A 24,653-nucleotide genomic window follows, 5' to 3' on the forward strand; every position below is an offset into this window, starting at 1 on the left:
CAAGAGCCGGCCAGCTGGGACCTCCAACAGTCACCTGTGAGGGGACGGAGGGGGCTGCAGCAGGGACGGCTGGAGCAGTGGCTGCCCCTCCTCCACACACACGCACAGATTTCAGACTGCCGTCCCTCCAAGGAGAGTGGGGGGAGAAGGAGGGCACTGAGAAAGGGGGGGAGGGAGGAGGGGGGTGGATGAATGCAAGCGAGTGGACTTAAATGCCGGGGAAACAAAGGCTGCACCTGGTCCCTGTTGGTCCACACACCGCCACAATACAGCACACATCTGTTCCCTCCGTCCTGCGCTTTCTGACCTCCACCCACCCTCAGCCACACACACACACACACACTGCACTGACTGCTGCTACATCCACCTCTAAAATACTGATAACTAAACAACGTCTGGAACTCTGTGACTGTGTCGGGTTTGTCGTTACGAGCTCAGAGCCTCACATCTGATTTGAGGATTAAGGTGGTCGGAAGATTGAGCACGGTGTCAGATTTCTGAGAAGAAGACAAAAAAAAATGGGAAGAGAGGGGAGGGGGAGACAACACAGTTGACACGTGTCCCCTCTCCTCAATTCAATCAGCTTAATTCGTGTTATGGCTCTCCGGGGGCTGGAGCCTCGTCAACAGTTGCTACAGTTGATGCAGTTGCCTTGATTGCTTCCCCATAAGTAGTCGTTACATAAATTTACAGCCACAGAAACACAATGACACGCAATCTGTCACTGGAGAGCAATAAAGTTATTTCATAATTCTATAAAGGATCTGACAAATTTGAGTTACATTTGTCTGATATTTGGAACGTGGATTTCTAAGATCCGTTAGGTCAAGTTTATTTATATATATTTTAAACCATCGACTGTATTTACTAACTACAGTGTAACACATATAAACCTAAAGTAATGGAAATGGTTCGAATTGACATCTCTATAGGGGACGCAGTAACAAGCATCAGCTGATGACTGGGGGCGGGGAAGAAGCGATGCAGAAGGTGATGGAGGATGGGAGGCAAAAAAATAACAAGGACAGAAAATACTGTTTTCTTTTGGTTTCGTCAGAAAGACTCGGCTGGGTTGTCAGACCTGGAGCCAGGCTGTTTTTCTTGGCTCTCATTACTACCTTACAGCCCTGTAGACTATTTGGATGAAGCCCAATGTCAACACGCGGCTCCTCGCTCGGCTTCGGAAAGAGAGACATGGGGAGGTGGCAAGATTGATTAAGGGGTGAGACGGGAGAAAGATGGATACACCGAGAGGGCAGCGAGGGTAGGTTCGTTTGGATGGACGAGAAAAACATGTATGTGGCTTCCATTCATTTCTGTGCGGAAGACGTGTTGGAGGAGTGAAGTCCTCATATTTCCCCTGAGATACATCGACATTTCAGAGGAGCCCTCAAGTAACCTTGTTACTCACTGGGATAATTGCAAAAACACTTCTTTAATCCAGTATGCCACATGGTAAAAAAAAAAAAAAAAACTAGCGAGAGAAGAAGGATGGAAATGTACTTAGTGGCATAAGGAGAGAAAAACTAAAAGACAGTCGACAGGCATCCTCCAGTAAAAAAAAAAAAAAGAAGATTAAGCAGGACAGTGAGCATGAACAGTGTCTATGTGTCAGAGGTCGTAGATTGTAGTGGAGTCACTGGACTGAAACCCACAAACACTTACACACCACGAACTACTGCTGTAAACTGTTTTCTAATCTCTGCCCTGTTTTTATCTCACTTTTTTATACGTCAAAAATTATTAGAAAATTACTGAGAGTGGTTAAGGGTTGCACTGTGGCTCATGAGCCCTGGTTTGAGAAAATAAAACGTGTTCTGGTTTGATATGCTAGTACTACCATTAGCCCTCAGCTAGAACACAGGCTAGCACCATTGTTAATCCCAGCTGATTTTTATTAGTTAGCTACCATGCAAGTAACATTAGCATTAGCACCGGCTGATTATTGTTAGTCAGTTTGAACACAAGCTAACGCTAGCATACGCCTCAGCTGATTGTTATTAGTCAGCTTGAACATAAGCTAACACTAGCATGAGACCAAGCTAACCTGCAACTAGACGAGCCAATTGTGGTTATAGACTGTAGGTGATGGGTTTATTCACTGCCATTTAAAGTACATTTTCGTGAGTGAAAATGCAACAAAATTTGATAAATACTCCACAAACAAAAACAAGTGAAATATATGAGTTCTAAATATTTTGACTCCTGAACTTCTATTGGCTAACACAAACGCATGTCGTGAATGAAAAGTAAGCTCTTTAACAGCAGACAGACAGCACGTGTCGCAGTCGTTTTAGTCGAAGCGATGGTTTGCTCTGAAGTGTTTCATTATGTATTTCCCTGGTTGCCAGGTGCTGTGTTGGTCATCAGCTGGGCTGAGACAGGACGAACCTCCCCCAAGTAACACACACCCTCACACACCTGTGAAATGGCCCGCCTGAGGCCCCGGTGCACATCCACCCACACACAAATAGCAACTGTGACATAAGCGAGACAATTTGGATCTGTCAATCATGACCTTCGGGCATGAAAGCTGTCGCTCTCACACACTTCCACACACACTCTCTCACATCTACTCCTCCTTCACCCGGGCCCGTGGATTATGTGCCTATCTGGTTCCAACCCCTCTCACCTCCCCATAACTAATTGGTTAGCGTGGCCATCAATCATCACCAGGCGTTGGAGCCAAAAAACGCCAAATAAAAACAATTCACTGAAGAATTTAGGGATGTATGAACCTAAAAATGAAGATGGATTCTTGTCTGTTTTCCGTTTTGCCTGCACACACTTCTCCTCCAGGGTTAAAAGCCCGTTGTAGGAACAGACTTTTACACGTCCCCTGAGGAACACCGAGGATGTATATCACTGTGACTTGAAAGTTACAGTAGTCCATAAAACAAAACACAAGCCCTTGACGCAGAAAACCAGGTGTCGGACGCCTCCACAGCCAAATGACCCAGGCCTTGGTCCAACCAGATGTTGCAAGTACTGAGAAGACTTTTGACACTTGACTTGGACTTTCTTGACAATGTCTCGGTCAGCTTTGCCTCTCGTTTTATAGTTTTATAATGCCACATAACAAAGAGTAAATATTACCAAAGTAAAAAACGTTGTACATGATAATAATTCCGTTTTTATTTGATCATTTTGGTGAACAAAAAAAAAAAAAAAACGTGTTGACGCTGCGTCCGTATGACACTGGCCCTACAGTGCAGCCTGTGAATTAGAACGGAGCAGAACTTCTTCCTCAAGTCCACAGCCAAAGCTGCTGACAGCTCCAAGCTGTTGTGAGGTTCACATAAGTAAAACTAGAACGACAGCTGTGGTCCAAACAATACACCAGACAGTAGAGGACAAGTGTGTGGTTGAATAGTGGTTTTTTATGCATCTGTAGTGTATGGTTTTACCATATGTTAAAACACTTTTTTCAGTGGAAACGCTCCAGGGTGTTTTCCTATAGTTTTGTATGTGTGAGAATACATGTAAAATACACCGAATTACTCTCAGGAGCTGGAAGGAAAGGGAATCAAGAAAGTACATAATGATGAAGACAGACAATCCACAGAAGGGAACCACCAGCCATTTTCTGTCCACCCACACAGCTAACACAAAACAGTAACACATTTTATTTCTTGTTTTTTTAGACTACAAACTCTGAAGCTGAATAGGAAACATTAGGGCTGTCAAATTATTATGCATTCTAATCATGATTAATTACAATTAATCATGTTCAATCAAATGCATCCCACAAACAATCATCTTCTGTCCATTAAAATTGTTAGAAAACAACTGGGAACAACTGGAACAATAACAATACGCTGAGTTGCTTGTGGAAAACAACTGGGACCGTTTCACAACAATAACAATACGCTGAGTTGCTTGTAATGCAAAAAGCTTAACTGTCCGTGACAGTCGTAACACAGTACTGGGGTGATAATGATCCCAAAAATATATGACACAATAGATTTGTTGTCAAATTAGATTTGACTTCGTCAAATTCTAACTCCAAGGCCAAACGTGAACGCACGTCCACGGGCAGTTAATCTCACTGCGGAACATTCAGTTATGGTCATTTTACAGCCTATTAGGCATGTGGATCCACTCCTCCCCGTCTGACAACAGCAGCCCAGTAAATAAGGCTCTTGTCTTGGGTCAGTGAGTGGGTCAGTTGGGGTAACAAAGGGTCACCTGACCCTCTGACTCACACACAAGGAGAAGGAGTCTCTGCACAACATCAACCAGGCTGCATTAGGAGATAGAGAGGAGAAGACACAGGTGGTGATGCTCACATCAATGTCTAAATGATTATGAGACCCCCCCCCCCGCTGGCCCACCGTGTCCCCAACCACACACACACACCACGTAGAGCTAGACAATGTAGAGGTTCCACACGATTAAAACAATCTTCCGTTCTTTTAGGTGTAACGGAGTTAATGAATGACCGTTCCCTTTATTTCAGCTCACGCAGACGCACAGCCACACCAAAAAGGAAGAGAAAAACACACAGATTCAAACGCCTGGCCACTCACAGAGCCCCTGGGGCCAGATATCACAGTCCTCACAACTGGAACTAATAGAGCACTTCCTGCATCGAACCCTTGGAGCAGCTGCTGCGCTCTCGGTGTGAACGTGTGAGTCTGTATCTGTGTTGAAAAAAATAGGGGCTTTTGTGGACAAATTCTTCTGATAGCAGCAGAGTGAGCGAGGGTCATGGTGGTCTCCCCTCTCTGGTTTATTACAAGACTTTTTGGAGGAGAAACTCACAGCTGGGACTGAGGTCGGAGAGAACTCCAAAAAAACAAAAAAAAAAACAAAATAGCTGCAGAAAGTTATTAGGACAAGCAACCTTGTACTGCCGCAGACATAATGTCTACAAGACATCTGGTGCACACATGCAAGCCCACGCACACACACACACACACACATTCACACACACACACATACAATTATGTGTGTGTATGTGACCGAGGAGAAAAAAACTCTTTGGGACACACGTTCAAAACAAAACAGCCACAAGTTCATTGGAAACAAATTCAAATAATAATAATATTTTGATTCAAACCAAAGGCCTGACGTCCTTTATCTCCACACACACAGAACACTGTCTTCTGTCAGTACGGAGACAGTGTCCAGTAGAGCAAACAGAGGTCTCTGCTTTGAGACTGTGCAGCCGACATCATGGCGCTCCTATCTCCCTGGTGGAGCAGCCCTGGCCTGATGTGACACTGGCCAGGTCTGTCTGCCCGCCTCTCCATCACCACCTCCTCCTCCTCCTCCTCCTCCTCCAGAACACAAACAACAGCCACATTTCCACCCACAGATAACCTGACTTCTTCACAAACACAACGACAGTGTGGCGTTTGCAGGATGTTGGAATCCAGAACCCCACTGATCTGTGACTTGTAGACGCAGCATGGAAGACGGACGCAGCACTTTCTGGCCCGTCCCCATATGTTGGAGACACTGTAGAGCAGATGCACACAGATGCTTTCCACCGGTTAAATGAGAGCGGATAGAAAAGAGCAGCTGTCTCTGTGTTGTAGTTCACACAAGTTTCATAAGACAGAAAAACGGAGCTACCACGATAGCAGTAAACAGGAGGCTGCGTGTTTGAATATAATTATATTCACAAAAAATATAAATATATATTTGAAAATAATAGTATCGTCAGACGTGTTCCACTTCAGTCAGTGACGACCTCACAAATGTGACAATTTTACAGGCTGCTCGTGAAAGAAAAAAAAGTTTTAAAGGCAAACTGACACGTACTGTATTTCAATGACAGCACAGAGAAAAGAACGAAGTCAGCAAATGTCAACTTAAACCATGTGCAGTAACAACAGTGTGACGTTCAAAGACTCATCCCTGCTCTGCTTTACCTCCGCTGCTAAGGATGAAGAGATAAAGGGATGAGGCACCATCTGTACAGTGTAGGGCAAACACACACACACACACACACACAATAACACACACTTCCCAAGGTCTTAAAAAGGCACGTTTTACTGTCTTTAATAAACTTTACTCTCTACATAAAGCTGCCTCTCGGATTCTGGACCTCTGGTCTGGACTATTGGTTTTGTGACAACAAACGTGTTATAAACAACTGACCTAGTAAATATATATTTATAAATAAACATATATGATGATTAAGTTCAAGCTGAACAAATGCTAACACAAAAACAACAACCCGGAGTCGTCCTTCTTACCTCCTCTCTAGTAGAGTCCACTCTCAGGTCTGTAGAGAAAGTCAGCTGCGGTGTCACGGCTCTGCTTTCTTATCCTTTCCTTCTGCTCTCTCTCTCTCTCTCTCCGTGTGTGTGTGTGTGTCTCTGTGACTCCACGCCTTCATATGTCAAACATGTGTTTGCATTCCCACATATGTGAGTTCCACTGTGGCGAAAGGCCAGAGCCAGAGACACAGATGGGACCCAGATGGAGACAGTTAACCTACAAGGACCGGCACGAGGCTGTTTGACACACAGGACCCACCAACTCTGACTCTTCTGACTCTTCTGACTCTTCTTCTTCTTCTCTCTCTGTCTCCCGATTTCTTCTTCTCCTTTTCTTTTTAATCCTCCTCTCTCAAATTACACCCTGGGTGTGTGTCAGATGACTCTCTTCTCCTCCTCTCAGTGGATCTGCATCCTCAGTGCCGCTCACTCTCTCCAGCTCTGAAACACCTCTCTCTCTCTCTCTCTCTCTCTCACTCACTGGCTCTCCCTCTACTACAGCTCCTCCCCCTTTTTCCCACACACTCTCCTCTGCTCTGTGTTCAAGGGGTGGGTGCAGCAGTGACATCACAGCCCACCCCCCACTCTCCACCCCCTCCTTTCATGGACCCAGGCCAATCATCCACTGCTGACTGGCTCCATTCAACCTGCATTCAGCAGCTATGCACCCCACAATTAACATAACTAATTGCTTTGGCACCTAAAGGCTAAACAAGGGGCCGGTGCCAAAGGAGACAAAAGTGTGTGTGCATATGTATGAGTGTGTGTGCTGAGGTGGGGGGTAACTTTGAAACCCCATTCCCTGCCTTTTTACATTTGCCTTTGCCCCTTTCCAAACACCCCCCCCTCCTCCTATAAAATGTTTACATACGAACATGAACCTTTTTCTTGTTAAAGCAGCTGCTTCAGAGCCCAGTCCTCAAACATTGGGTTCTCCTCCAAGTGGTGAAGGAGTCATTCACTCTCCACTGAGTCTAACGGTCTGATTTATGTCCTGCTGTAGTGAAGTGGAGCCGGGACAGTACTGACCTAGAGATAGTGGAGTGGGGCTAAGGGCGTTTTTTTTATTTGCCTCCAGCTACACTTACCCCTATTGTTTTACCCCCTCAGAGGCGTAATGTGAGGTTCACTATATTCATATGGTAAATAAAACATCACATAGATGACTGGTGGGACTACTGGGAGCTCAGGATCAGCCTGTGAGAGCCTGCTGTGAAAGGTAGAATCATTTGGATCAACTCTGACACGACCTACTGTAACGGCGACCTCTTGACCTCAGGTCATAGACACAGTACAATGTTTTTGACACTTTAAACATGATTTTATTTTGGGGGGTTTCACTTAATATCCTTAATTACATCTTTTGACAAATGTATTTTTGCAAGATAATGCTAATGCTAATTGCAGAGCTAACTGCAAAGACAGATTAAGAAACAGTCAATCATATTATTACCTTGGTAAGTGGTTACATTATTAAAGGAGTCCTTACCGCCTTAACGCCTAAGGTTTTTGGTAAACTCTGTTGATATGTAGCATTTTCCAAGTGAGAATTGTTTTTCAAACCTTCATTGCAATCCAGAGCATTTAGCTCCCATCTGCTAACTATCTGAACATTCCATACATTCTGTATTTTTTTTAAATCTTTTAGATATTCTCTGCAGTTAATGGGGTCTTTATTACTCTTTGGCAGTCGCAGTAATATAAATAATTATCATTTGGTATGTAATTGTACTATGATGGATGGCAGGATTTCATGTCACACTTTTTAAAAAGTATATATATATACTGTACATTAGATTAAAAACAGCCCATAATAGCATCTCCAACCCCTCCTCTTCTTACAGGCTGCCTCTATTCAGTGTGCATCTGGTCAGCCAGCAGGCTCAGAGACAGGGCCAGGTGGCCGAGGGAGAAGAAGAAGGAGGGGGCGGGGAGTGTGGGGGAGGCGGGGGGAACGCTAGCGATGGAAAATGAGGAAGGACGGCCATCTGAAGCTGTGCACATGGTGTAATCCACATGCTATAGGTTATACTGAGAACGGGCTCCAGCTGACACCTGGGATGTAAAGGGCAATAGATTAAAAATGCAGGCGTAATCATTGACTGGAACAGGAAGTGGACTCGTGGTCTGTGTGTCAGATAACAAATAAAAGTTAGAGAGACGTAAAATGCAGTTGAAACAGTGAGAAAATAATTATGAAAACCATTCCAATGTTGTGGTCTGCTGGAGCTGAAGGATGGAGGAGCTTTTCCAGGTCACTCTGGCTGTTCTGTTGAAAGTCAAAACCGAGTCAAGGACGTCGAGGATTTTAATTCAGCTAGTTTTTTTTTTTTACTAGCTGAATTAAAAACAACTTGATTGGACTGTAGTCACTTGGCCACTCTGATAGATATAAATGAGTGTCGTCTGCATAACTATGATAGTCATGATAACAGTTCTGCAGTACGGGACCCAAAGGTTCCATATACATAGGTACAGTATATTGTGTGACTGATTACTGTGGTTGTCAGAGGGTGAATAAAATACTGCATATATTTCTTGGGAATTATTGACTTGTAGTTGATCATTTAGAGACTATATTTGTCGGAGGGCCAGAATTTTTCTGGACAGACTCCTTAAAGGCCTTTTTCCCCCCCTAACACTATTAGTTGATGTTTATTTTGGAATCCAGTCGGATTGGATTGGACGGTCTGATGGGCTGGATTCAGCCTGTGAGCCACCAGCTGATGACCCCTGATTTAGAGTAAGGCATGAGGCATATTTAAGTCCTCACAAATAACAACTGGGACTGTTGGAGACCTCTTCTTATTAACATTGATTTTTTTTTCACTCTGCTTGTTTTTTTGTTTGTTTGTTTTTTCATTATTATTATTATTATTATGGAAGACATTGTGTCACTCATGACGGGGGTGAATTTATTTCCTGGTTGTAATGATTTTTGAATGGACACATGGTAATGAGACAGGAACAAAGACTGTTGGAGGCCAGCGTTGTTGTTTTTTTTAATGGAAACTTTGTGTGTACTGTATGTGCATAACACATGGCTTTGTTTTAATTCAGTTGTTTGGTCTCAGCACAGCAGACAGCTAACATGCATTCTGTGCGTCTGTGTGTGCTGGAGTGAGCGAGAGACACAGGGAGAAGGAGAGAGAGATGCAGCGGGAGAGAAAAATATGAAGCATCTGTTTCTGTTTACATGCTTCCTCAACTAACGTCCACTTTTGGAAGAGGTAAACAATTTTAAAAAGGAGAAAAAAAAAGAAAAACGGCGGGAAGTAAAAAGGGGATTTTCAGATAAGAGAATTAAGCTTATGACACTGGGAATTATAACATCCATAAATCAAGGATCAGTTAAACCACATCATCCACATAGTTGTTTCCAAACCACCAGTCAAACATTAACAGCAAATACATACAGGTTTAATCACTGTTTAAATAGAGCATAAGTCACATTATGTAGCATCTAGCACTTCAGCTTATACAACAAGGGTGACCAGCAACAATTGTTGGAAGGCCAGAAATTTTCCGCACAGACATCTGGGGGTTTGGTCACTCAAACAAAAAAATGATATAAAAATCACTTTTTTCAAACATTATTATTTGATGTTTACATTGGAATCCAGTCACGGGCCAGATTTAATGGATGGGCGGAACAGATTCGGCCCATGACAGAGATTTCCATGAAGCTGGAAAAAGCATCGTAGTAGAACTTGGTTCGACTTTCCCAGCCACAGTCTCCAACAGCCAGAAGTGTTCCCATTCCACACTCGTAAAGTCAGTACCGCTGACATTTTATTTGCACACAATGGCTGCGAACGTGAACTTTTCAGTGCATCGTCACACAGTGTAATAAATGATCCAGAACAGGTCTGTTTCTGGTCAGACTCCCGACGATGATGACTTCACTGGGCTGGACACGGTGATGCAACAAGAAGAACAGCAAACAAAAAGAAAGATTCTTAATGAGACCAGGAAGACTAGTCTGACCAACCAGAACGGACGGATCAAACACCCAGCCTGTTTCTATCATTTCAATTGTGAAAAATGCAGATAGATAACATAGCTAACAGACTGTGACACATTAGCATTTAAAATGGTTGAAATGGTTACATCAGCGTTTCCAGACAACAACTCGTGCTAGGAGACAGTGCGGGAAACCTCAAAATGTTTGTGTCGAAGTAAATGACTGGAACATTTGTTGACTTGCATTTTTATTTGAATCCACTATAGGTGTGGTTAAAAACAGAAATCAAATCTTACATAGGAAACATAGCTATCAGCTAAACAACTCTACAAAACAAAAACAAGGATGGCAAACGTCAATATTTGTGTAATATCTATTCATAATAATAGAAAATAATAATAAAAAATATTATATATAATTAATTTTCTATACATATATACAGTACACACACACACATATATACATATATATATCCAGGGTTAATTAGTTAGTGTCATCTGACACAGGTGAGTCAGATGACACCTGTGTCCTCTGATCCTCTGTTAATCAGTCTCACTGGTCTCACCTGGTGTCCTGGGTATATATATATATATATATACCCCTCTCCCTCACTCTGTTGTTGTTGCTGGGTCTCTGTGTGATTATTGTTTCCGTGGTACTGGTGTCGGTCCGTTGTCTCTGTACTCCAGGTCTGTTTCTTAGAGCTTGTCATTGTTTTCTGTTTCATGTCTGTTCCTGCCTGGCCTGTGTCTCCGTACGTGATCCTGTGATGGACTGACTAACACGCTGGACTGTGGCAACTGGCTCCAGTTCCACAGAGGAACCTAACTAGGATCAAGTGACAGAGGATGAATGAATGAAAGAACGAACTCAATGTGGTCCACGGACAAAGGAAGAGACCCACTAATTCTGACTGATCAAAACAGTTTTCCACTACCCCTCACTAAAATAATCTAATCAGCATCCCCATCCTTCTTCCCCATCCTCGGTCTCCTCTTCTTTTCCTCCTCCTCCATACCATCACTGTTCCAACCCCTGATGCTGGCTAATCTGATGCAGCCTCAGATTTGTCTGTCTGCTCTCACATGGCCAGAGTTTCCATTACATCTTGTGCAGCACATTTATCTAATAGTTCCATGTCATTTCCCAGGTCTGTGTCTGTCTGGAGAACTGATTATTGTAACCAAAGGATGTTTCGGAAAATGCCCCTTTTTTTCTGGTAATCAAAGCTTCTTTTTTTTTCCAGATAAATATGTCATATGTACAGAATTACAGAAGTAATTGCTTTACTGTATAATCTGGTTCTGGACAGTGAAATCTGAAGATTACTTGAGGCTGAGGTTCCGAGAACAACACACACACACACATACACACACACATCTAAGAATAATCTATATTTATTTTTGTTCCTCTTTAATATCGATGGTCAACCACAATGGATTTTTAAGATGTGCCTTCTGGATAATCTATTTAGCGAACACATCCAACACTATAGTTTTCACAGAGCATTATTTTTGGCTCTTTCTGTCATCGTGCTGTATGTGGTTTAAGCAGCGAAGGCACTGGTGCTTTATACTGTCTTTGTTGGAAAATATCGACACGACGTTGGACCATAAAAATGGGAGAAGACGTGGATATAAAACCAGACGCTGCTGAAATATACCAAGCTTGGAACTAATATATTTTTTTCTTAAGTTACATACATTTATACTCTCAACAAAAAGTTATACTGCAGTATATCTTATTAGATTCAATTTTATAATTTAAGTAATATTTGTTTTTCAAATGTGAAAGGAACATATTTCAGTATAATTGGCAAAAAAAATGATAAAGTCTTAATTTGCTGTTACTGTTTTGAACTTGACATGTTTGACATTAGCCGGTTAGCTGTTTACCTTTAACTCTACCCCTCACTTGTATAACGGTGCTAACTTTAGCAAAAGAGAAAAATACACATTTGTTTTTGTAATACTTAAGAAAATACCAGGGTATATGCCCCGTTTTTTTTAACTTGCCCCATAGTTTGTACAAAACCTAAGGGGCAAGTGAACAGAACCTACAGAACCTTTTATTTAGCTATTGTTAGCTTAGTCGCTATCATTGTTATCTCACGTATGACTGCTACAAAGATGAGAGGAAAACATTCCAAACCCTTTTATATTTTCTCTATATATGTACGATAAACTCCAAACAAGATTTGTTGTGGTTAGCATAGCTGCACATCGAGAAAGCTAGCATTGGTTTTAACATCTGTGAGATTACCTTATTCTCTAACACTAAAGTTAATGAATGGAAAACCTGAGTTTGTAAACTGTGTTGTTGTGTTTTAATTGTGTGTCTATTGTAAAGCACTTAAATTCTTTCGAATTGAAAAAAAAAAACATCTAACAGTGCTGAGCCAAATGTCTCTATTCTGCAGTCTTGTATGCTAGCAGACGCCATTCTTACCAAAGCCAGATTTACGAGTTTACACAAGTCAGTTTTGTCGTATCAACACAAACAAGTTAAGATGGTTGTGTTGAATTTTTTTTGTCTCTCTGAGGATTTTTTAAAGAACCTTTTCACCACAGGCTTCTTTTTACAACTCCTCTCAAAGCCAGTAAATTTAAGTGGCCGGTCAGAAAGTTCCAGGGACACAAAAAAGCAACCAGTGGCTGGTACATTAGCCCCTCCTGAAATCCCACCAGCCTGAACACGCCTCTCCGTCGCCACTCTTTTGCCCCTGTTACCATCTATTCTCTGTTTATTGTGCCCTCCTTTTCAGTCATTCTCATATCACCCATAACAAATAGGTCCCGTATTTGCCTCTCTCCCACCCTCCCCCTTATTTTCTCTCTCTCCCTCTACTCTCACTCTCCCTCGTTCTCTCCTTCACTTGGTGCCGATGAAAGGCAGGCATTGAGCCTGCAGTGGCATTCCAAAACCTCAGGCCTCGGCTCCAGTGTGTCTGGCTATTCAACACTGCTGGGAGCCATTAGTTTAAGTAAGGCCTGACCCGCCCACTCACCCACGGAAAACCCTCAGATCTCCCGTTACACTCGGCACACAGAGGGGAGACACACGGCTGCTCCTCGGGTGCAACGGGTCTGTCTCCGAGTGCGAATGGGAGACGCAGACGGAGAGAGATGAGTGAATTAAAGGAAGTGAGGAGAGGAAGGAGGGAAACTTGTGCACGAGCCTGAGTTTATGTGTGAAAGGAAAAGTTAGAATGTGTGTTTTATGGACAAGTCAAAGACTGGCTGCATGTGTGCCTGAGATTTATAAGTGGCCGGTCACACGCTCGCCTGGCTGCATCTTCCCGAAGTTTCCGTGCGGCGAGGCCAAGTTTGTGGCCAGATGCAAAACTTTTCTCACCGGTAACTCCCTCTAAATGATATTCACTGACAACACGGCTTCTATATCGCCGCTGCAGCGCCATCTACGCTCCTGACATGATGAAATGCAGCATCCTTGGAACCAATCTCGAAATCCACCAATGCATCAAATTTTCTGAAACGTACCCACAGATTACACTCCCCACGGTTCCTGTTTTCAATTAACTGAACCTAAACATGAAACGTTCTCATAAACAACCTCATGTATTACACAGACAGGACAAGGCCACACACAGACACGGGCTTTAGTGAACAACTGCAACGTCTTATTTAGTGCAACTAACCTTTTTTGTAAAAATAGTAACAGTGTGTGAATGCATGTGTGTATATTTATGTATGAGTATGTACACAATATATGTATTTGTCTTTGTATGTATGTGTGTTTGCGTTTGTATGTGCATATCTGTTTATGCATGTCTCTATATTTGATTACATTTGTATCTATACGTGTGTATGTTGTGTGTGCGTATGTGAAGGGATCGAGTGTGTGCACATTAGTACGAATATATGCGATCATATATTTGTCTATAGGCGTTAATGTTTGTGTATCTTTGCACGTGTGTATGTGCATGTGTTTGTGTGCATTTATATGACCAGTATGTGTCTATGTCCATATGTATATACTGTATGTATATATGTTAAAGTATATGTGCATATGTATATTGTTAATGTACCGTATATATGTGCGCCCTTATATATTACATGCACGTATGTGTATTTGTTTGCGAGTATGTGTGTGTGGACGTTAGTCCAAATCTGAGATTAATCACAGTACGATCCATGATTTATAGTTCAAGTTAAGGATTTGTCTCTGTAAAACCGAGTAGCGTGAAACTGTGTGAAACAATAAAATGAGAGGAGCGATAAATCTAGAAAAAAAAACAAACAAAAAAAAAAACCAAGCTGACGTCAGGGTGGATGTTACATCTGAGGAGCAGGCAGCCATAACACGGCTACAGCTCCTGCTCTCTGTCGCTGCCTCCCTCAGGCTGCAGGAGCGCCGCAGCTGTGTTGTGCTCTTTCCTGTTGATGGTCACACCTGTGATGTGCAGGTGGTTCATCTGGCAGCAGCACGAGGAACACCTGGCCGTGCGGAGGCTCTGCCTTCAGGCCTGTCTCTCTCTCTCTCCCTCTCTCCTACACGTGTTGTGACATGTGTTGGCATTCCCCCAGGATAAGCCTCAGGGATGTTTGGACTTGTCATTGTTGTGATACAGTATACTGCTGTACTTGTGGGACAAAGACACACTTCACGGCCTCATTTGCTCCTTTTCAATCACTAACCTGTTATTGTTCATCAGACCGAACCAAACAAACCTCCTTAGCCCTTGCGTTCTGTTTTTTTTTTTTTTTTTTCTTTTGCTTAATTTCGAGGCGGAACAAACTGTGCAAACATCTCCGAGCAGAACAACACGGGTCCGTGACGGCACCTGTTTTTGAGTGTATCCAGCACGGGTGTGACATCTCGCTGCAGACCTCTGTTAGGACAAACAAGCAAAGAAAACAAGCAGGGACACAAGCCGAGGACAAGACACACAAACAACAGCACGCAGAGCACACTTGAACCTCGAGGCGAGAGGAACAGACGAGAGTGTGCAGCAGAAGTGCAGGGCGTATTTGTTGACAGCACAAGGCCCAGGAGTTAAATCAGAGACGGGACAGACGACGTGAACTTGACGAAAGTCGTAAAACTTGTGCTCAGTCTGTGAGGGAGGGGAGGAGTCTGTGAGTTTTTGAGGAAAACTGAAATCCTGTGTCACGGCCGCTGCATGTGAGTCTGTGTGTTCCTGATGTGAAACTGAGTCAAGGCTGCAAGTCACTGTCTTTGTTATCAGTCGGAATGTTAACAACGAACAAGCAGGTCAAAGACTTTCAGGGAAAAAGTGAAAAAAATTCCTGTCTGTTAACTCTTTACTACCGGTTTGGTGAGACATCAGACCAGTGATCTGTAGTTTCACACAAATCAAGGTTCAACCAAATGTACATGTGACAGTATAATTCCAGCTTGCTTGCTAACAGCAAAACAACATAATATTGCTGTCTTCCTAAATCAAGGTCACTGTGGGTTTTTTTCACTCAGGATCATTTTTGTTACAGTACAATGTGCATTTATTTTCTCCATTTTTAGTTTATAAAATGAGGACATCTCACAAGTTAGGAACACACACACTTTTGGAGGATTTTGTGTCATTTCTAATGCACTTTTCTACAAATGTATTGAGTTTTTATTGTCTTGTATTACATATATATCATTCAATTTTAGGATATGCTGGTCGTCTTGATGTATGGCCATTTTAAAACGCCACATAAAAGTCCAGTATATAAAAACGTGAAGATGTGCTCCGGTGGACTCGTTCCAGGTCATAAAGATTTAAAACTTTGCTCTAAAACAGGTTAAATCTGACGTGGGAACATGAGAGATGACATTTTCAAGTTGTGATACTGACTAAATCTGTTTACAGTTTCAGTGGGAGCTCAGCTGTGCAGCTGGATATCAGCTTTTCTACAGGACATGACAGGAGGCCAGCTGCACTTGTGCTGTGCGTGGAGGGGACGGTGATGGTGGGGATGAGGGCCGAGAGGGTCAGGGAGGAAGGGGAGAAGGGGGAACAAAAGGGGATAAACCGAGGGAGGCCGAATGGGGGAGAAAAACTGGAGGTGAGAAAGAAGTGCCGGAGAAAAAGGGGGCAACCGATGCTAACTCCCCTTTGTTTAAGCCAAGTGGGATATGATGGCAGGAGGAGCATTAATGTGTTGATAAGTTTCCTTCATTTGCTTAATTGTATTTTTCTGTGACTAGGTTTCCTTTGTTCTCCTGTAATCCCCCCCTCCACATAAAGCCTTCTCGGTGAATAAATGCCTGCACACGGTGCTTCTCTGAAGGAACACTTCTAGATGACACAAAAGACGCATTAATCCCCCTTTGCATGAACGTTTGAAAAGCCGTACGACAAATATGCAAAACAACCCCACAAACCTGCGAGCCGCCATTTTTTTGGATGTCACATGTGTCAAAGCGATGTTTATGCTGTCTGCTGACACCCGAGTCCCCAGGTCAGGGCGGTGGGCTGGCAGTAAGAGTGTTAACAATGCTGCCGAGCTGCGGAGACCTGGAATCAAAAGTGAGAAGCTAAGAAGTGGGGTTATTGTTGTGAGGTGGTGGTGGTGGTGGGGGGGGGGTCTACGGGTGAGACTGGGCACCTCTGCAGCTCCTCACGCCCTCTGTCTCCTGCATGGCTGGTATTCCGGAGAACTGTTATTGACGAGTCATAGTCGGCACAAGATCACATCTGGATCGTGTCCTCGCAGCCGCTCCGTGCAGGCTGCACAGCAACAAGAAACAGCTGTGCAGAGCTGGCTTCAATTAGCTTCACATTCTCCCTGACAGTTAATGCCTTTCTACTTTCCTTTCTATTGCTCCTTTCCCCCTCTAACTCTTCGGTCACTCCCCTCACTCTCTGTTTTGAAGTTTTGATCCAGGTTGCCACACTCTGTGAAATAATAGAGAGGGAGACTGTGCTAAAGTGGAAACAGACAATGGGACAGAAAGCTCAGAGGTCTCACGGAATGGGACGTGACACGGAGGCTCTGATGATGCCGTTTGTTGAGGTTTGGGATCCCACTGCAGGGAACAGGAAGACGATGCGGAGAGAGGATAAAAATATATCACATCTATATTGACACTCTGTTGGATTGGGTTTTTGGTTCCAGTCTTGAACTTGCAGTTTAACCCTGTTCCAGCTGTTAGTTCATCACATATTATCAGGGCAATCACGAGAGCCAGAACCCTTTGTTGTGGTCGTAAAGTGATACGATTCAGTCATTAAACCAATAACAACCCACCCCCCTCGCCGCCCCCCCCCCCGAAAACCACATTTAAAAACAACTTTAGTGTTCACCAGCAGCACAGACAACTGCTTATGATGTTGTCGCTCGTGAGTCATTAATCAAAGTCAGCTCAGTTTGAGCCGTCACCGTCTTGACTCGAGCCTGAGTACGCTGGGGAATCCAGATCCAGATTGGTCCTCTTTTAACGAAAATGGGAGCCAGATTTGAGGTGGAGCGGCCGATCTGATGGGCCTGATGAGCAAAAATCTGGAAGGTTCTGTAGTCCATGTAGCCCTGGGGCCTGAGTAAAGCACTAACAGGTGGCAGCGCTGGTGGAAAAAGACCCACGCAGAGACCAGAGGGAGCCAGAAGGATACTGGGCTCGCAGCCTGACACAAACAAACACAGAGGCACACGCAGCTTTTACAAAAACACGGGGAATATTGCATCAGCGGTGTGTGTGTGTGTGTGTGTGTGTGCAGTTTACACACCACATGACATTGATTCTTACACACAAGTACATAAAAACAATGCATAAAAACAGTTCATAAAAATACAAATAAGATAAAAACACATATCCCAGAGGGATCTCCGCAGAATGATCCCAACATCTCACTCTGACTGCAGCACGGGGAAAATACAAAGGGCCACGTCTGGCAACACGACCAGTGTGTTCTAGCCAAAACCAATTAGGGTCTCTAATGCAAACCTGCAGGGCCCCTTTGTCGTTTATTTCCCTCTTTTTAATGTCAGAGGATTGGAATCTGACTCCAAACTCGACCCCAAAGAAATGAAGGGAAAAAGGCAAAAGGGAAAAATGATTAGGCTTCCAAATTATCCACATGTTTCTGAGTAGTGCTAATTGAATAAAGAGAGACTGGAAGTGATTGAGTCATGTGAGCAACGCTGAGGATACATGATCTCTAACACATTTTCTCCAAGTGTACACACACACAGACACGTCGGTTCCCACAGTGCTGTTTAGCACAACAGCCTATAACACGCACCGAACAACGATCCTGGGAAAACAGAAGAAGAATCACTTTTAATTTGATTTTATTTTGAAGGGGACCTTTTTTTTCAATTTTTTTTTTTGAAAAAAAAGAAAGAAAAAGATTTGCTTTCAAAACAAAGTTTAAAGTCTCAATTTACAGTGCACTCTCTGCTGCTCTCTGGTGGCCAGTGTAACTCTGTTAGCCAAAGTATCATCACCACATTAACAGCACTAGTATTCATGACTTTTGAATTAGGCTTGTAATGATACTATTTATTAATTGTAAGTGTGGTATTTTTGTCAAATAAGAACCGCAACGTGCAGATGGCAGAAAAAACTCCCAGACTGATTAAGAGCTCCAAATCCTCCACTGAAAGGACGCAGAGATCAGAAGGTGCTATTGAACCAATTAGAGAGCGAGAAAGCTGTCCTGTGTGGGCAACACGGCGGCCGACGCCTCCAACGGAGTGTGGTTTATGCATAGCTCATTCTTCCTTCTTAAATGGACTCTAATGAGCGTAAGATCTGAGCGGACAAAGGGACGACGAGGTTTTTGTTGGGTGATTATGAGGAATGGACGGGATTTTAGGCAGACGCAGTCCTCACACTGGGAGAATCAGCTGAAAAGGAGAGAATGGGGAAAAAGTTCTGCTTGATTTTCATTGGCAAATGAAAGTCTTTAGCTTAGACACAGCTATTGAATTATGTAGAACAGACGCACAAAAGGTGAAAGAGCACACATCAAACTGAAGGGGAATAACAACTTTTTAACACACTTTCCACACTGTCTTTTATGTATTTTTGTTTTTACATGAAGAAATTAAAATTCACCTTAACACAATATTTAGAAAACAAATTAAAAAATAAATCTCCTTCAGTATTTAAATGAAGATGTGTTTTACATGCAAATCAAATACTTAATAAAATTATTTATTAATCAATTTATTAATAATTAATATAAATGAAGTAAAAAAGTATAAATAAATATTTAAATCCGAATGTTACAAACTGATTTCCATGTTTGTCCTTTTTTTAAAAATAAATTAAAAAAATATCAAAATCAATTTTCCAATCTTCAGTATTTAAAATTATTAAGTGTTTTTCATAAACATTTCATTAAATGATCTGAATAATATAAAAAGTGTCCAAATGTGTCACCACTGTCTTCTATAGATCTTCCATGTGGCCCACACATGTGTGGGCTACATCTACTATTTGGACATGTCTTCACTGCAGAATAAGCCACTTAAGACACGTTGGTCGCTGCCAGCCGTGTTTGGTTGAGTTCTGTTCACTCCCTCTCTCAGTACCATCTGTGGCTCCGCTCCTGCTGTATTTACGACAGTGGCCTCACACATTTAGGAGGAGACAAAAAGCCAACAGTAGCTGTTGGAGACGCTCCACTGAAATCAGCTGTGTCCAAAAGAAAACCAGAGAGGCAGTTGAAGCCCTCAGCGGGGATGGTGGGTGTCAGTGGTCCGTCCCATGCCCTCTTCTGGCCCAGGGCAATATGGCAATGATGTTTGTTTTGTTTCCTCATAGTTGGTTTTATCGTCGTCGTCACGCCATCTCTTTTCTGACAATTATCACCAAGTCATATAACACTTTGGACTCTTTGGGTGGATGGTTTCAGACAATGCTGGATAATACACTCATTTTTGTAACAATACGTGTGTATAAGTACTTAAATATACAGAATAATATAAATGACATGGACTGAGACTTGTGTGAAACTGCTGTTCAGATATTGATTCATCAGCCACAGTCACATAATCCTTGTGGCAGACAGTCTTCCGTTGCCTAGGGCAAACTTGCTAAGCTATTTATCCAAGGTATTGATTAAAAAAAAACAACTTCTAAATCCAATGTCCTGCTCTCAAGTCAACCAACATGTAAAAATCAATCAGGAACCAGTTAGCTATGGATTCAACGTGATTATTCATGATTACTGGTGATTTATTTGAGATAAGTCATTGTACCTAAATATGACAAAAATACAAAAGTACTCAAACAAACGCTGATAGTATATATGATATTTTTAGGCTCAATGTGTTTTGGTGGAAACTGGAACTTTTTCCCACATTCTGTGCAAATAACAACACGTGTCGCGACTGTGTATTAGACCAATTATAAGTGGATGAACAGGGGAATTATGGGATACTTCACCATCTTGTCCATGTCCACTAAAATTTGGTAAGTATACGGTAGAAGTATCTATTTTTATATACTGTATATAAACTTGCATGAAAAGAATGATTCCTCTAAGGAGGCGGCCATCTTGGATCGCCATGTTTAGACATAGATTCTAACTTTTGTTTATGCTAAAGGTTAATATTGATATGAAGGACATGAACTGCCACACAGAACTTCACCACCAGATGTTGCTTCATCAGACCTAGTGTTAATTCCTTCAATCGTCAGCATGTAAATACCATGTATTACACTGTATCTGAAAGCTAAAACGTAATGTTAAGTATTCAGCAGTCGTAGCTGAGCGTTGTCTCTCTGTTTGATGAGCTCCCAGACTGACAAACCAACACACTCTGAGCTCACGTGTCACTCCTCTTTACAAGCACGACATTTAAACGCCAACTAACACGGCCGTGAGCTTCACCACCGCCAGCCCCCGCAACCACAAACACACACACACTTTTACACAAAACCTGAATTATCTTGCTCTCCCTCCACCCCCCCCCCGTCCCCCGCAGCCACCCACATATGCCACACTCTCCTCTCCTCCCCCCTCACTTTTCTCTCTCCCATCCAGACCCCATTTTCTGTTCCTGCCAGGCTGCCACCTGCTCCATGCAGCATGCTGCACAGCTGCTTTTCTACAATAACAAATTAAGGTTGTACCGTGGCAGACAGGAGTCATTACCTAATGCTCCCGGTTGATGAGCCAGGCAGGAATCAGCTACCACATCCGTGGAGCAGGGGCCACAGCCCCCCCCTCCCCCTTTATATAGTTATAGTTTGCATGAACAAACGTGTGTGTGCTCAAAGGGCCACAATTTGTTGTGATGTGATATAGAGCTGAGCTCTATATCAAAATAAGGTCTGCAATCCTTAAGGGGTCCAAAAAGTTTTTTTATTGGGTCCCAACATTTTGGGTTGATAAGCCATTGATTTCCTTTTTGTTTTTAATTTAATAAATTAAACATACTGGAGCAAAAAATAAAGGGAGTCAAAGGAGACTTTTGTTTAAATAATAAACGTAATAATTCTATAATATACTGTATGTTTACTGCAAAAAAACGTACCTTAAAGCTAAAGTAAATATTACGTTACAATGTGTTACAATGTATGTACGCCAATGTTTACATTTCAGTTTCAAATGAACCTCAATGGTGACAATATCCTTACATGAGTAAAAGGAATGGTTTTGAAAAGCTCTTGGAATGGACAGGAGACATCTTTGAGAAACTTAACTTAATCCAAGGCTTATTTTTATTTTAAGATTCAACGAACCAACTCATCCAAGGTTCCTTTCACTGATAAATGATCACAAGTGAGTCGTTCCAGACCAAACCTTTGACTTTAATGACAAAGTGCTCACCTAACTCATCTGGTCAACCAGCTCTGTGACAGCTTAACAAAAACACGACTTGTCAGTTAGCAGGAGTCAGATAAGAGCAGACTCAGAGGGTGGTGGGATTTCCCCGGCCCCTTATTTTTCTCCCCTGTGTGACAGCTGGTCATTGCCTCCCCTTCTCCTCCCCCTCCTCCTTCATCATATTTCAGGGTCTTTGTCAGGGTGCCTTTAATCACACCAGCAGGACTGTTACACAGCAAATCAGCTGACCTGACCCACCGTCTGACCCGCGCTCATCTGACAGCGAAACCTGCTGAGCTCCGCCGCCAAATTAGATACGAAACCGTCGGCAATTAACCCACGATCAAACATGGCGGTGGTGACCTTTAAAACTGGGCCATATCGCGTATATCACATATATAAATCTACCTTTTAAATCAAGAAGAAACATCTTAAAACCACTGCCCCGTGATTAATGAGATTAAAAAAATAATCTGTGATTAATCAGATTAAAGTTTTTAATCATTTGACGGCCTTATCCCTTACACCTCTTGACAGATAACAAATAATAAATAAAAATTGGAGTATATACCAGCCAAGCTCACTTCCACTGTCCCTTTTTTGATATTGTCTCTATTTCTTGTCGTCTCCTAATCTCTGTTTTTCATTGGCTGTTGTCAAAGAGAAGTCAAACATATGACAGTGACAAATACAGACTGGTGCAAACTGGCTGACTGTGAATCATGGGTAAAATCTAACAAAACGACCTGTGACGTGTCCTCAGATTAGTAATGTCTAAGAATTATCTATCTACCAGAACTATCTAGAACCATTCACTTCTTTATGTCTCGCTGCAGAATTCATCAGGACTAAAACCCGTTCCATCTATTGATCGTTTCAGTCTCTCTCGTTTTCCTGAGATTTTTTCTTCGGCCCTCTTTACAATCCAAAGGCTTCGCTCATAATGTGTCATTGATTTATATTGATACGTGGGTTCCTTCCCACCTCTGCTCCTATTTTTCCCTGAACAACTGTCAGACCAGACCCTGACGACCCACGTTAACCTCCAGAGCCAGACCATTTGTCCATGTGGGAGCCAGGGCCAAGGCCAGGTTTTCTGGGGGAGGAAGGAGCAGCGCACAGAAACCGGGCAAGATGGCCCTCGTCATCATAATCATTCATAGCCTGCTGGTCCTTCTGTCCACGGCCTCCTCCCACTCCTGCTGCTTTTGTGTCCTCCTCATGTCGGGGCCACACGGCACGTGGATCAGCTGAGCCCTAGAGTGGTTGGAGTCAACAGGGTCAGGTGGCAGACGCCTGGTTAATTCTCCTGAGGCTGCAAAGTGCTCACATCAGTTCTCCTACGGACGTAAGTGTGCTCATTTAGTGTGTGCAGACAAACCACTATTAAAGTGCTTTTCTCAAACACACACACACACACACCTGTAGTTTATTGTTGTGTTTCTTTCACCTAAGAAACGAGAGGAGAATTCCAAGTTTTTTTATTAGAGATTAATTTTTAACCACCAATCAGACAGGCAGATTAGCATCAAGCAGGAGGAGGGGCAGATTATGAACACATGACCAGATGGAGTGAGAGATAGCCCTATTATGTAGATCTTTCAATCCCTCTGCCCTGTCTCATCACTCCTGCTCCTGGCTCATGCATATATACCTTTACATTATGTCAGTAATGAGACAAACTGAATGTCGTGTGGGGGTGGGGGTGGGGGGTGTTGAGTGGAGTGGAGTGGATCGTTGGGCCGGTTGTGATGGCAGAAGGTGGGCCACAGGTGTACAAGCCAGAGTCGTATTCTTCTGTTTGACCTCTCATTATCACCCCCAAGTTCTTATTCATTATTATGCCGTGTCCTGGGGGGCAGCGTGGTGTGTCTGTCCACAGTCTGCTCTCTCAACAGACTGTCATTTATATTTTCAGAATACATTATATTATTTACATATTTTCCGTCAGCTGGTGTTGTTTTCTGCTCCTTCTTTTGTAGTTTTTTTGGTTAATTTTCAGGGCACTGTGAAGATAGTAGGTCACCTGACACCTAATAACAAGTAAAGTTCACATGGTACATGTACATGGTACATGGTACAGTTGACACATTTTGCAAAATAGTGACAAAATTAAAAGAACAACTCAGTGTGGCATGAACATTTTGAAATAACAAAGTTCTCAAGGTTCACCGTTTACTAAGGAAAAACATCAATAAAATGACAAAATTATCAAGAAGAGCAAAGGTAAATAAAGCTTCAGAAAACGTAACACAGAATGAAATGGAATTATGAAAATTGACCTGAACCCAAAATATGTATTGAAAATAGAATAAAAATAATAAAAATAATAATAATGTAAATGAAATGAGAATAAAGTAAATAAAATTAGATAGGTAAACTAAATTAGAATATAATATATAAATTATATACTATATACTGTAAATGTATTTATATAGTATATAAATTATATATAGTAAACTAAGAATAATGGAAATGAGAATAAAGGGAATTAAATGAGAATATTCTTAATGTGAAAAAGAAGTTGAATGTCAAATGTTTGTAATTCACTATGCTCTTCACAAACTACACACATTTGAGGGATGAGGACGATCAGACAGTCCACCTCTCGTCCATATGGCAGACCTCTGGAGCTGTTGTCATCAGTTGACTCGGGGACGGATGGATGAATGGGTGGATGGAGCAGGAGGTTATGGAGGGAGTTGGGCCG

General features: G+C 42.5%; 1 protein-coding gene across 1 annotated transcript in view; it reads right to left on the reverse strand.

Annotated features, from left to right (window-relative positions):
• The window catches only part of cbfa2t2 (CBFA2/RUNX1 partner transcriptional co-repressor 2), a 20,705-nt gene extending 14,005 nt beyond the window's left edge, over positions 1-6,700 (reverse strand). Inside the window, exons 1-2 of the mRNA XM_008321130.3 lie at positions 6,681-6,700; positions 6,207-6,307 (exon numbers count right to left, since the gene is read on the reverse strand). The gene's annotated coding sequence lies outside the window, so the exon portion shown is untranslated. The remainder of the gene's footprint in view (positions 1-6,206; positions 6,308-6,680) is intronic.
• Between the last annotated feature and the right edge of the window lie 17,953 nt (positions 6,701-24,653).

This window comes from Cynoglossus semilaevis, chromosome 11, assembly GCF_000523025.1.
Source record: "Cynoglossus semilaevis isolate Cse_v1.0 chromosome 11, Cse_v1.0, whole genome shotgun sequence".
In the NCBI taxonomy this organism is placed as follows: Eukaryota; Metazoa; Chordata; class Actinopteri; order Pleuronectiformes; family Cynoglossidae; genus Cynoglossus; species Cynoglossus semilaevis.